We start from the raw sequence: 11,087 nt of genomic DNA on the forward strand, positions 1-11,087 counted from the left end.
TTAATAATTATAGGTAGGGTATTGCAACCAATTTCCATAACAAAGGTTTTCTGAATTTGAGTAACAGATCACACTGTTGAAGAGCTGGTCCTGCTCGCTGAGCAAATGGTTGTAGTGACAGGGGAGTTCCACATGGGGGCGGTGTATTCAAGCACTGGTGTGATGTACAGGTAACTGCCAAAATAATGAAAACGCTTCAGTAAATGAGGGATACAAAGTATTAAGAGCAGGTTTTTCCACCGGTGTGGTTCCTGAGTTAAGTAAGCATTTAACATCCCATCATGCTTAGGGTCATGTACAAAATAAACGTGTGAGTAATGGTTGTGGGCACCAGGTTGCTATAACGTGGTAAGCTGATACATAAATTACCTATCCATTGATCGAAAGTTCTGGCATGCGTCGGCAATGTCTGAGCAGAGGAGCGCGACCGTTATGACTTACGCCCTCGCCCCTAACTGGTTCCTGTTTCTTAGCACAAGTTTCATTACATTTGTCTGACTTTTCCCCTTGAGGTTACACTCCCATCTCCTTCTACAGTGGCCCTTGTCACATGACGGCTCGCCTTCATCAATGCCATAAACCATCAAATTACTCATGTTTGATGCAACAGTGTGACATCCATGATACAGTGAGCCTGTGGCATACGTTTTAGATTATACCTACAACATAATGACGTGCAAGTCAGACTGAGTTTCCATTGACGAGTAGTTGCTGGGAGAACCCTTGTTTTTAGGTAACACTGTTGCTGAGTGAAAACCTTACTGTAAATACTATGTCCATTGGGGAGTGCTTATGAAGACTGTATGCTATGTAAAGCCTTTATAAATTGTAATTTTCTTTAAAGTGGGACCAATAAGGACATGTCGCAATAGGCCTACTACTGTTGGGTGCTAATGGTCTGTGCAGATAAGATTAAAGTACCGTGATGGAAGTCATTGGGCAGGAAGCATCCTTTTCTAATAGTGCACACTCTCTTCCTCATGCAGCTGCCAGCCAAATCATGAGACGCAAGTTCAGCCTGTCACTGTCTGGCATACAAGGCTTACCAAAAAAGTTTCCGCTCTGCATACAATCTCAAATGGACACAGTTCGGGCATCTGTTTTGATTTTGTTTTCCTACGTTTCATGCCGTAATTCTTTCATACTGGCAAAGACATGTATGGACCAACTATCTTCAGCCATTATGACACCACTCACTAAGTTCAGCTCATGCCCACTCAAAAGCTTGAAGAACATTTGTGTAATTTGAATGCTTGAGAAATTCATATAAGGAAGAGTTGGGAGGTAATATTACAAGTAAGACCTTTTAACAACTGTCATTGTACAATACTATACCAGGGTCAAATACATAACTGTACTGCAGTATTGTTTTGTTTGCCTGGCATATAGTATCATTTCCCATCTCCCAAAATTGCAAACACTAAGCGTAATCATGTTCTTAAGCTAATTAAAGTAATCAGCTGTTCCACAATGAGATGAGTGAAGTTCCTCGTCCTTTTGTGACAGTTTTGTTCCCAGGCCTCTTTTTGTGACAGGTGGCATATCTGCAGTTGCTGCACCTTGCTGCACCAGTTGTGTAGAGGCAGCCAATGGAGGAACAACCACACTGTCACTGTTAAGGAGGCACAGCCAAGCAGCTCCATTAGCTTTACCCATCTGTTCCAGTCAGTTATCCCCGGATTGAGCAACACAACTTTATGAGTTGCGTCTGAAGGAATGTATTCACTCAACCGTTTTAGAGCGGTTCCCATGTCAATATGGGAGGCACAATCAGTTGAAATCCCTGGCAGCCGCCATCTAAACAAAGCAGTAGACACTTTACACATCGGCTTGCATTGTATGTCACACTCTCCTGACGTGGCCTTTGACACTGACCACACATTTGTTTATAGCTTGAGACAACTTGTCTTTAACGTGATTTAGGACAGTGTTAAGGACCCTATCAGGTAGGTCAGTGAGGCAGTCTCATGAGATTCTGTTAACCCTTTCAAATCGTTGACCACCTAATAATGTAGCTCTTGGTGCTGTTGTAGATGATGCTGTGAAGTCCAGGTGAAGATGGGGGTTTGGAGCTGGAGGGCAGGGTTAACCTCCATAGAAGACTTTGTTGGGGTCAAGTCCCCCCTCCCATCCCCCAATGGCCTCCCCTTGGGACTCTGGGTCCTCTTTGTCAAGCTCTACCACATACACTCTTGTCATGTGAAAGTACCATTATCTAATGGGATGGGTTGACAAGGAATGGTGGGGTGGTGGTCCTGAGTGGAAACCCTCGTACACAAAAGCACTGTACTTGTAGGGCTGACACAATTACTGTACAACCGTGTAACCAATGTTTATGGATGAAGGCTGTAAAATTGTATAAAACATTTTTGTGGGGCAAGAACAGCAGACTGAAGACTGGACAGCCGGGCATTCGTGTGGTTGAGTCTGTTTCTGCACTCTGTAACATGGACTCTACAGTAACATGGGCTCTACAATGTGGAGAAACTTTCTTTTGTTCCTTGCTAAAACAAGCAAGGTGTTGTCTTTGGTTGCCTAGACACTGCCCCCCTGCAGCAGAAGCACATGCAGTCAGGAGTGGAGGAGAGAAGGAAATGTGCATCTTGAATTTTTGTTAACGGTTATTACAATGACCGCAGTCATTTAGATGACCATTAACCGTCATCCAAAATTCCAGGACCGTTACAGCCCTACTGGACTGACATGTTTTAAAAAAAAAAATGAATATCCAATGTCAGGGAGAGAGCATTTGGGTCTTCTCAGAAATGACCGGATGGCTGCCTTCTGCCAGATGAGCACACTGAAAAAGGGAGGACTTTTGCACAATGCGACCAGTTCGAGAACAGCTGAACGTTTAACATAATAAACAATTTGATACTCTGCAACCGCAGTGTACAAGCAACCTCTAAATGTACGAGTGCATTTCACTTTCGAGCCATTTAATGAAGAGCAGCTATCTGTTTGTTCACTCTTTCATGATATGACTCATAAAAGGCAGATAAAATACAACCACGCTACAGGTTCTCATATAATGTTAACGAAATCTATATTTGGTTTCGCATTACAATATTTGTGGAGTCCAGGTGTGCTGGTTTTAACTCCACAGTACCATTATCAAAAATTTAGTTTTTTTTATTGCAAAACAAGACCCAGGACCTGTTGTTGATGCACATCTACGGTATGTCCGCTGATATGAGAGATCAAGCAACTTGTAAGAATAAGCAATACAGCATTGTTTGGTAATTAATTGCACCCAATTTATAAAAAAATGTTATTATGTTTTAAAATATAAAACATAAGTTGATACAGTTGCTTCTGGTTGTCTCAGTCGTCATTCGTACTTTCACTGGTAAACCACTAGTTTAAAACCACACGAGTAGTATCCAACCCCAGCCCAAAGGCCCTCTCCCACCCGTCATGGGCCAGATGGAAACCATCAATGTTTCCACACAAACACGCCCAGTCATGCTCTCTCTCCAAGGCATCCTGAGACAATTGCTACTCCGAAGTACATATGAAAAACACGCCTAAGACTTCCATCTCATTTGTTTTAGACATTGCTAACCCTCTAAGTTAACTCACACACACACACAAAAAATGCTTTTAAACCGTTTTGATTTGAGTATTGTGTTTTTGGAGTTTCTGGGTCAAAGGTTTACACATATGCACCGTGGTGTAACGAGAACCTTCTCGGGGCCCCTCCAACCAGCCACTCCTCTGGGATTAAATTGTTGATATCACTGACTAGGCATGAGGGGACAGCCCAGACGGAATAGACACACGCCAGCTGCAGGAGAGAAAACATCACTTCGAATCACTAACACACACACTACCCTCAAGCCAGCCCCGATTGATATTTGATACTGTGATACTATTTGTTTGCCATGCTCTCAATTACTCAAATCAAATTTTATTGGTCACATACACGTGTTTAGCAGATGTTATTGCAGGTGTAGTAAAATGCTTGTCTTTCTAGCCCCGACAGTGCAACAATATCCAACAAGTAATATTCTTAATTTCACAACATAAGTATCAAAAGTACAAGTAAAATGATTGTTAAATTCCTTGTATTAAGCAAAGCAGACAGCCACATTTTCTAGTTGTGGGGGGGTGCAACTCAATATTAGGAAGATGTTTTGTACACTAAGTGTATGTGAAAAGTATAAATTAAACACAGGTATAAAGTTAGGTTTCCGCCCTATGAAGGAATGACTGAGTCGAAGAAGGAGGAAGCAAACATTAGAAAGTACACAAACTATACTGAACATAAATATAAATGCAATATGCAACAATTTTATTGATTTTACTGAGTTACAATTCAAATGAGGAAATCAGATGATTGAAATAAATTAAGCCCTAATCTATGGATTTCACATGACTGGGAATACAGATATGCATCTGTTGGTCACAGATACCTTAAAAGACATGGGCCTCACAATGGGCCTGAGGATCTCATCACGGTATTTTTGTGCATTCAAATTGCCATTGATAAAATACAATCATGTTTGTTGTCTGTAGCTTATGCCTGCCCATACCATAACCCCGCCGCCACCATGGGGCACTCTGTTCACAATGTTGACATCAGCAAATCGCTCACCCACATGACACCATACACGTGGTCTGCGGATGTGAGGCCTGTTGGACGTACTGCCAGATTCTCTAAAATGATGTTGGAGGAGGCTTACGGTAGAGAAATGAACATTAAATTCTCTGGCAACAGCTCTGGTGGACATTCCTGCGGTCAGCATGCCAACTGCATGCTCCCTCAAAACTTGAGACATCTGTGGCATTGTGTTGTGTGTGACAAATCTGGTACTTTAGTGTGGCCTTTTATTGTTCCCAGCACCTGCAACTGTGTAATGATCATGCTGTTTAATCAGCTTCTTGATATGCCACACCTGTCAGGTGGATGGATTATCTTGGCAAAGGAGAAATGCTCACTAACGGGCATGTAAACAAATTTGTGCACAACAATTTAGAGAAATAAGCTTTTTGTGCATATGGAACATTTCTGGAATGTTTTATTTCAACGCATGAAACATGGGACCAACACTTTACATGTTGCGTTTATATTTTTGTTCAGTGTAGTTTCTGTGGGAGTAGTTACTGGGAGAGCAGTGAATCTACTCAGCTAAGCCCAGATGGGATATGGAGGGGGTAGGGGGTACCAGGTCATCTTTTATTGCCCCAAGTTTCCTGAGCCTTGAAGTGTAGTCTAATCCATTCCAATAGTATCTAGCCTTAATGGCCAGATACTATTATAATCTCCACCAGGCACAGCCAGAAGAGGACTGGCCAACCTTCAGCTTGGTTTCTCTCTAGATTTCTAGTTCCTGCCTTTCTCAAGAGTTTTTCCTAGCCACCGTGCTTCTAGATCTGCATTGCTCGCTGTTTGGGGTTTTATGCTGGGTTTCTGTATAAGCACTTTGTGACATCTGCTGATGCTATAAGGGCTCTAAAAATACATCTGATTTGATTAATAGCTGTCCTTGTTTGTTTTGATGGTGAGTTGAAATAAAGACATACAATAGGTTGATGGGAGAACAAATAACCTTTATTACATCCCAAAAATAATGTACAGTCATTAGGGGGGCCTATACAATTTGTCAGAGCATAAGGTAGGTCAAACAAAAACAGTCATGCTTGAAAGTGAGGTTGACATACTGATATGTTATAGGGCAACCCAGTTAAATACATTTGCAACCCCAAGTTCCAATCAAGGTCAAGAAGCAGAGATGATGCAACGGGTGCAAATGGAGAAGTAGCTCATGCAAAGTTTAAGAAGTAATACGTACCCACAAAAATTATGTTTTGTCTTCACTTTTTTACAGGACTAGAGAGCATTGTCAGGCAGGTGGCAGCTACAGTTGATAAGGCAATGGAGACGGTGAGCGATTCATGGTGGTCTGTAGTCGGAGTGGGTTGGGGACAGATATACTGTATCAGCTGTCCTGTCCTCAGTGACAACAGGACAGCGCAGAGGCAGTCAAGGAGGAGCAACAAGAAGTCGGTGTAGGTAAGACGCACACACAAAAAGTAACACACCCAAGCAGAATATGCAGACAGGGAATAAGTCCCTTTCAGTATGGCTAGTCTTCCGTGCAGCATTCAATAACGGTATCGTCTCCAAAAACTGACGCTCCACTGTGCAGGTAGAGTATCTAGCATTCTAGCCAATATGGAATTGCCAAGTGTCCATGTCACCTGCAATAATTCCGTATTAGGGTCAGGAGTCAGGGCACTTCATTCTCAAATGACATATGCACTGAAAAGCTGCCTGAGTCAATCAACAATTGCCAATTTGGATTGTCAACATCATCTTGTCATTTGAGTGAACTATAGCCCTATTCGGACGGGATTAGTTTTACTGGGAAGGTCAGGTAACGTAATTACGTGCACAAAACACCACATCCGTAATATTTGTCATTTTAATTTGGAGGTGAGGTTATTATTCCAGCCCCAAAAACGTACTGTTTTTCAGCAAACTCCCAGGTCCTCTGATAATACATCCCATGCGAATCGACACCCCTGTGTTTTGAGAGATATTACAGTTTAACAGGTGCTGCACACAGTTTGGTTAAGAACATGGGAACAAATTGATGCTTAAAACAAAGTGCTATGCACGTAGCCCACAGATGAATGATCTGTTTTGTCATATATCATCTTTCCCAGTGCCTATTTCTCTTTAAAAAGATTAAGCGGATGATATTGTGCCAATGAATTGATCAATTGTCAAATATGTCAGTTAATTAAATGTCTGCATACAGTTCATGGTTCTTATTGATATTATTTGGACTTTCTTTGAACTGAAAGCCAATATTAGGCCATCCCTAGACAAATTTAAATATCTTCACGCCTAGGACAGCGTCCAGGCTTCCGTCATAACGATCAATATTGGATGAGAAAAACAAAGAATGACGGGGAAGTTTGGAAAAACTAATCCGGTCCGGATCGACATGCTGGGGGTAATAATTACATAACCAATGTTCTATAGTAATACCAGTCCCGTGCGAATAGGGCTTATGACTAGTGTATGTTTTTGAAGGGCACACTGTATAGACGCTCTAGTTTAGGAGGGAAACTTAAGTGATAATCATCTTTGGCTGCCGCCACTTAAACCAGCCTGAACACCCTAACCCCCTACCATCTGTTCTAGGGATAGAGCTCTCTGTTTCCATGGCAACCCAGTACCCCTCTTCCCTTAATGGGTTGTGGGCTCTTTTGTGTGCCCCACCACGCACAATTGCAACTGTAACCCGGCCATATTTGGTTTGTGCGTGCGTGCCGCGTGCGCAAGGTGACGATGCAAAGGGACCTGGACTGAAATAGGAGAATCATCAACCGCCCTGCTGATTACCACCAACACCCCCATCCCCCCTCACAAAGCCCGCCCAGGCACCCACCCATCCCCCTTAACCCCCAACAGCCTGCCAGAGCAATGTGTGTGTGTCCCCCCTTGACCAAATACACCAAGCTGAGGTGCTACTAGGCGGGAATCTGTTGCCTTATCCCCCGAGCAGTGGTGTGTGCATGATTGCAGGGCAGTGAGGACATATGTCCCCATTTGAACACATCCGATTGTATCCTAAAGTTCGTTTTACCTTAGAAGAGCCCTCCAAAACAAACTGTACTGTTCCATTCATAACCATACAACAACCAGAGAGAAAATACATATGTCAAAAAGAAGATTGGACTAAACGAAACATGCAAAATGTAAAATAGCCTCCCCAAAATAACAACTTCAGTGCAGGGTGGCAGTTTGCATTTCTATGACATTGCCTTAAGCAACTGTTCCTCCTAACAGAAAATTCAACCATTGTGTTTTACATATGTTAATTTGCCACTCATAGGATGACCTTAGGTCTTAATGGCAGTGTGCAACTGTTTTAAGGTCCTACTCCAGTCTCTTTTTTAGCTCATTTATCACCTGATTTACTTAACAAAAGCACATCTCAATAGGTCGTTAGGTCGGGAGGCTGATAACAGAGGGAACCATCAGACCAACTCCTTGTAAGGCCTACTTCATGAAGTTTGCACTTGTGTCCCACATTTTTTGTTGTTGTTCAAAACATATATGTTTAGCCTTAAGTATGTGTACATTACTGTATTTATACGTGGTAAATTGTTTTTCAACAGGAAACGTTTTTTAAAAAATAGCTGGAGTGTGTCTTTAAGAGTCCATTTGCTTCAATCAGTTATAAACCAAATGCAGCTCTTTGAAACTGAACTCCAAGGTACTACAGTAGGCTACAATGACCCACAAACACAAGCACCTGGCTTCACTTCCTCATAGAACTGTGAATGAAAGAGTAATAATGCTGGGAAAGTTGAATGCTGAAGTTAATTACTGTAGGATGTTCAGTGATAGAACTGCCAAAAACCAAAAGTTGCAACTGATATCTGGGCTCCCGAGTGGCGCAGCGGTCTAAGGCACTCCATTTCACTGCAAGAGGCGACACTACAGTCCCTGGTTCAAATCCAGGCTGAATCACATCTGGCCGTGATTTGGGAGTCCCACAGGGCGGCGCATAATTGGTCCAGCATCGTCCGGGTTTGGCTGCGGTAGGCCGTCATTGTAAATAAGAATTTGTTCTTAACTGACTTGCCTAGTTAAATAAAGGTTAAATAAAATAAATAATCCCTCCCTGGCACATTAACTGGGGGGCTCGCCGTAATAGCTGGAGCAGAATTGTTATGAACAGTATTAAACACATGGCTTGGCCATGTGGATGGAAAACATGTTTATTGAAAGCAACGCTAATAGATGTGCTGGAACCCTGAAACGTCACCACAGACATTTTATTGTCCTCAAATAGGCAAATGATTTTCACAGCCCATAAACATCAACCATCATCACAACATCAAAGACCATATTATAGAACAACACAGCAAACAGACATGATCAAAAACACATGGACAGCAGTTGCAAGCACAAGTCAGGGGTATATTCTGTGTAGTGATGGTGAAGGGCACCACAAAGCTTTTGCTGAATCATGCCTTGATCTTGCAACGTGAACAGTCTGTCTTGTGCCACTCTGACATGTAACTCATTCTTCCAAAGAATTAGTTATACATGGCAAACACAAAAAGTTGTAATTGATTATATTAATTTAATTATTCAACCGGAACTCAACCTAAAACATGTTTGTTTTGGACCGGGAAACCTGAACCATGCATGCCAAACACAGGTGGTTGGTGGCATCATATTTGGAGAGGATGGGCTTGTGGTAATAGCTGGAGCGGAATAAGTGAAATCGTATCAAATACATCAAAAACATGGTTAGATGCCATTCCATCCGCTCCGTTCCAGCAATTATTATGAGCCATTTTCCCCTCAGCAGCTTCCAAATCTAGTCCGGACACAGTAGCGTCAAGTGTATGTCCATTATTGCTGAATCTGTAAGTGTAAGGAGTCCCGCTAACCATTGATATTGCACAACAATTGATCCAACGTCTTGCAAATTGTATGGTATAACGTCAGCTAGTGTGCTGGTATGGAGATCAGCTCAAGAATGTGAGGGGAGCATTACAACCAGCAGGGGAGTTGTGCCGGGCTCTAATAATTCAACTGCCTCAAAGCACCACAGCATGACTAAGGGCTTGGACAGAGAAAGGCTATAGAGTTGCTGTGCTGAGGGGAGTGTAGTGCAATTCCAATTCCACAGATGTGTTGCCCAGTGACTAAAACTGGTTTAGGCACCTTTTCTTGAGAAAATGGTGGGGATGGATTTTGTATTAATGCTGTTGGAACACAAGTAGGTGTGAGTTTTATCTCCCTCAAGCAGAATACTTAAAGTATATATCTAGTCAATTCAGTGACAGTGAGTAGTTCAAATGTTTAAGTAATCAGGGGTGGAATTGGTGAGAAACACCTGGAAACAGAATTCTTCCAGTGAAAATCGGTTTGCAATGTAGCTTAATTCTCATGGGGATTTTCTCCAAAATGAAGCTTGTTCTCTGTAATATTATTTTAGCAGCTCCAAAGTGTTATGTTATCCCTGGGACTCATTGCTTATTCTCTGCCACACACTCCCCAATTCCTTCATTCTCAGCCGATTACATAGACAAAATAGCTATCTACAGCTCCCTAATGGGGAAACTCATGGCAGAAATTGCACAAGTGCTCAGGCACAAGCCAGTTATAGTCTTTCACAAAAGCAGGGTGTATGTGGCATTGAGGAAGACACACATCACGAGGGGATGATTCAACGACTAGCCTACACAGGTTAGGCACAGTGGCACACATGGAACAAGCAACTGTTGGTCAAAGCACTTTTACCTAGTGCTATACTTAAGTAATTTAACATTTGCAGTCGGACACTCCAATCTGGAGAAATGCACGAGAGTAAACTCAGAGCAAGCTGCAATCCAGGGTCTACACATTATCGGCAAGCAACTTGAAAACCTCAAAGTTCTTTGTTCCTGCTGTCCAGTTTCTGCCTCTGTGGTGAAAAGGGGGCTTGTACTATAGTTAACGAGGGGACCATGAATGAAAGCACACTTGTGAAATCTCCCTAAGGGGGACACATTCCATCTCTGACCTGTTTGCAGCACACATGAAACAATGAAGACCATTATGATGGGCTTTGAGCGCCAAACCGCCTTGGCCAGACATCAAAACTGACCTCCACAATCATGAAGTCCTTTCGGCAAGCAATTTGTTGAACACAATACATCTGCAATTGCCTACAGAGCGATGTTGTGCAATACTGTGCCTTGTTGGCTTGCATTCTGTGAATAGAGGAAGAACAAAGACCATGATAATTGACTGACTGGTTGGCGACCAAATGGTAGGCTCCCCTGTTAAATTGCTGAAATAATTTAAGAGGGAAATATACAGAATGTTCCCAATCTAGAAGAATTCTAAGGAATTTATGTCTAGTTGATGATGTCATTGTGTGGATGAAAATACCCAGGAATCAGCATCTCCACCTCACAGAAGACCCTGAAATGCATATGATTTACTTCCTGAGTGTGCCAACTGATGACACTGGAGGATTAAAGGTTATATGGAAGTATTCCCTCCCCTGTCTTGCCAAAGACAGTGTGAAGGAGGAATAGTCTCAAATAACAACTCCCGAATGCCC

Source organism: Salmo salar, chromosome ssa25 (assembly GCF_905237065.1).
Source record: "Salmo salar chromosome ssa25, Ssal_v3.1, whole genome shotgun sequence".
Lineage (NCBI taxonomy): Eukaryota > Metazoa > Chordata > Actinopteri > Salmoniformes > Salmonidae > Salmo > Salmo salar.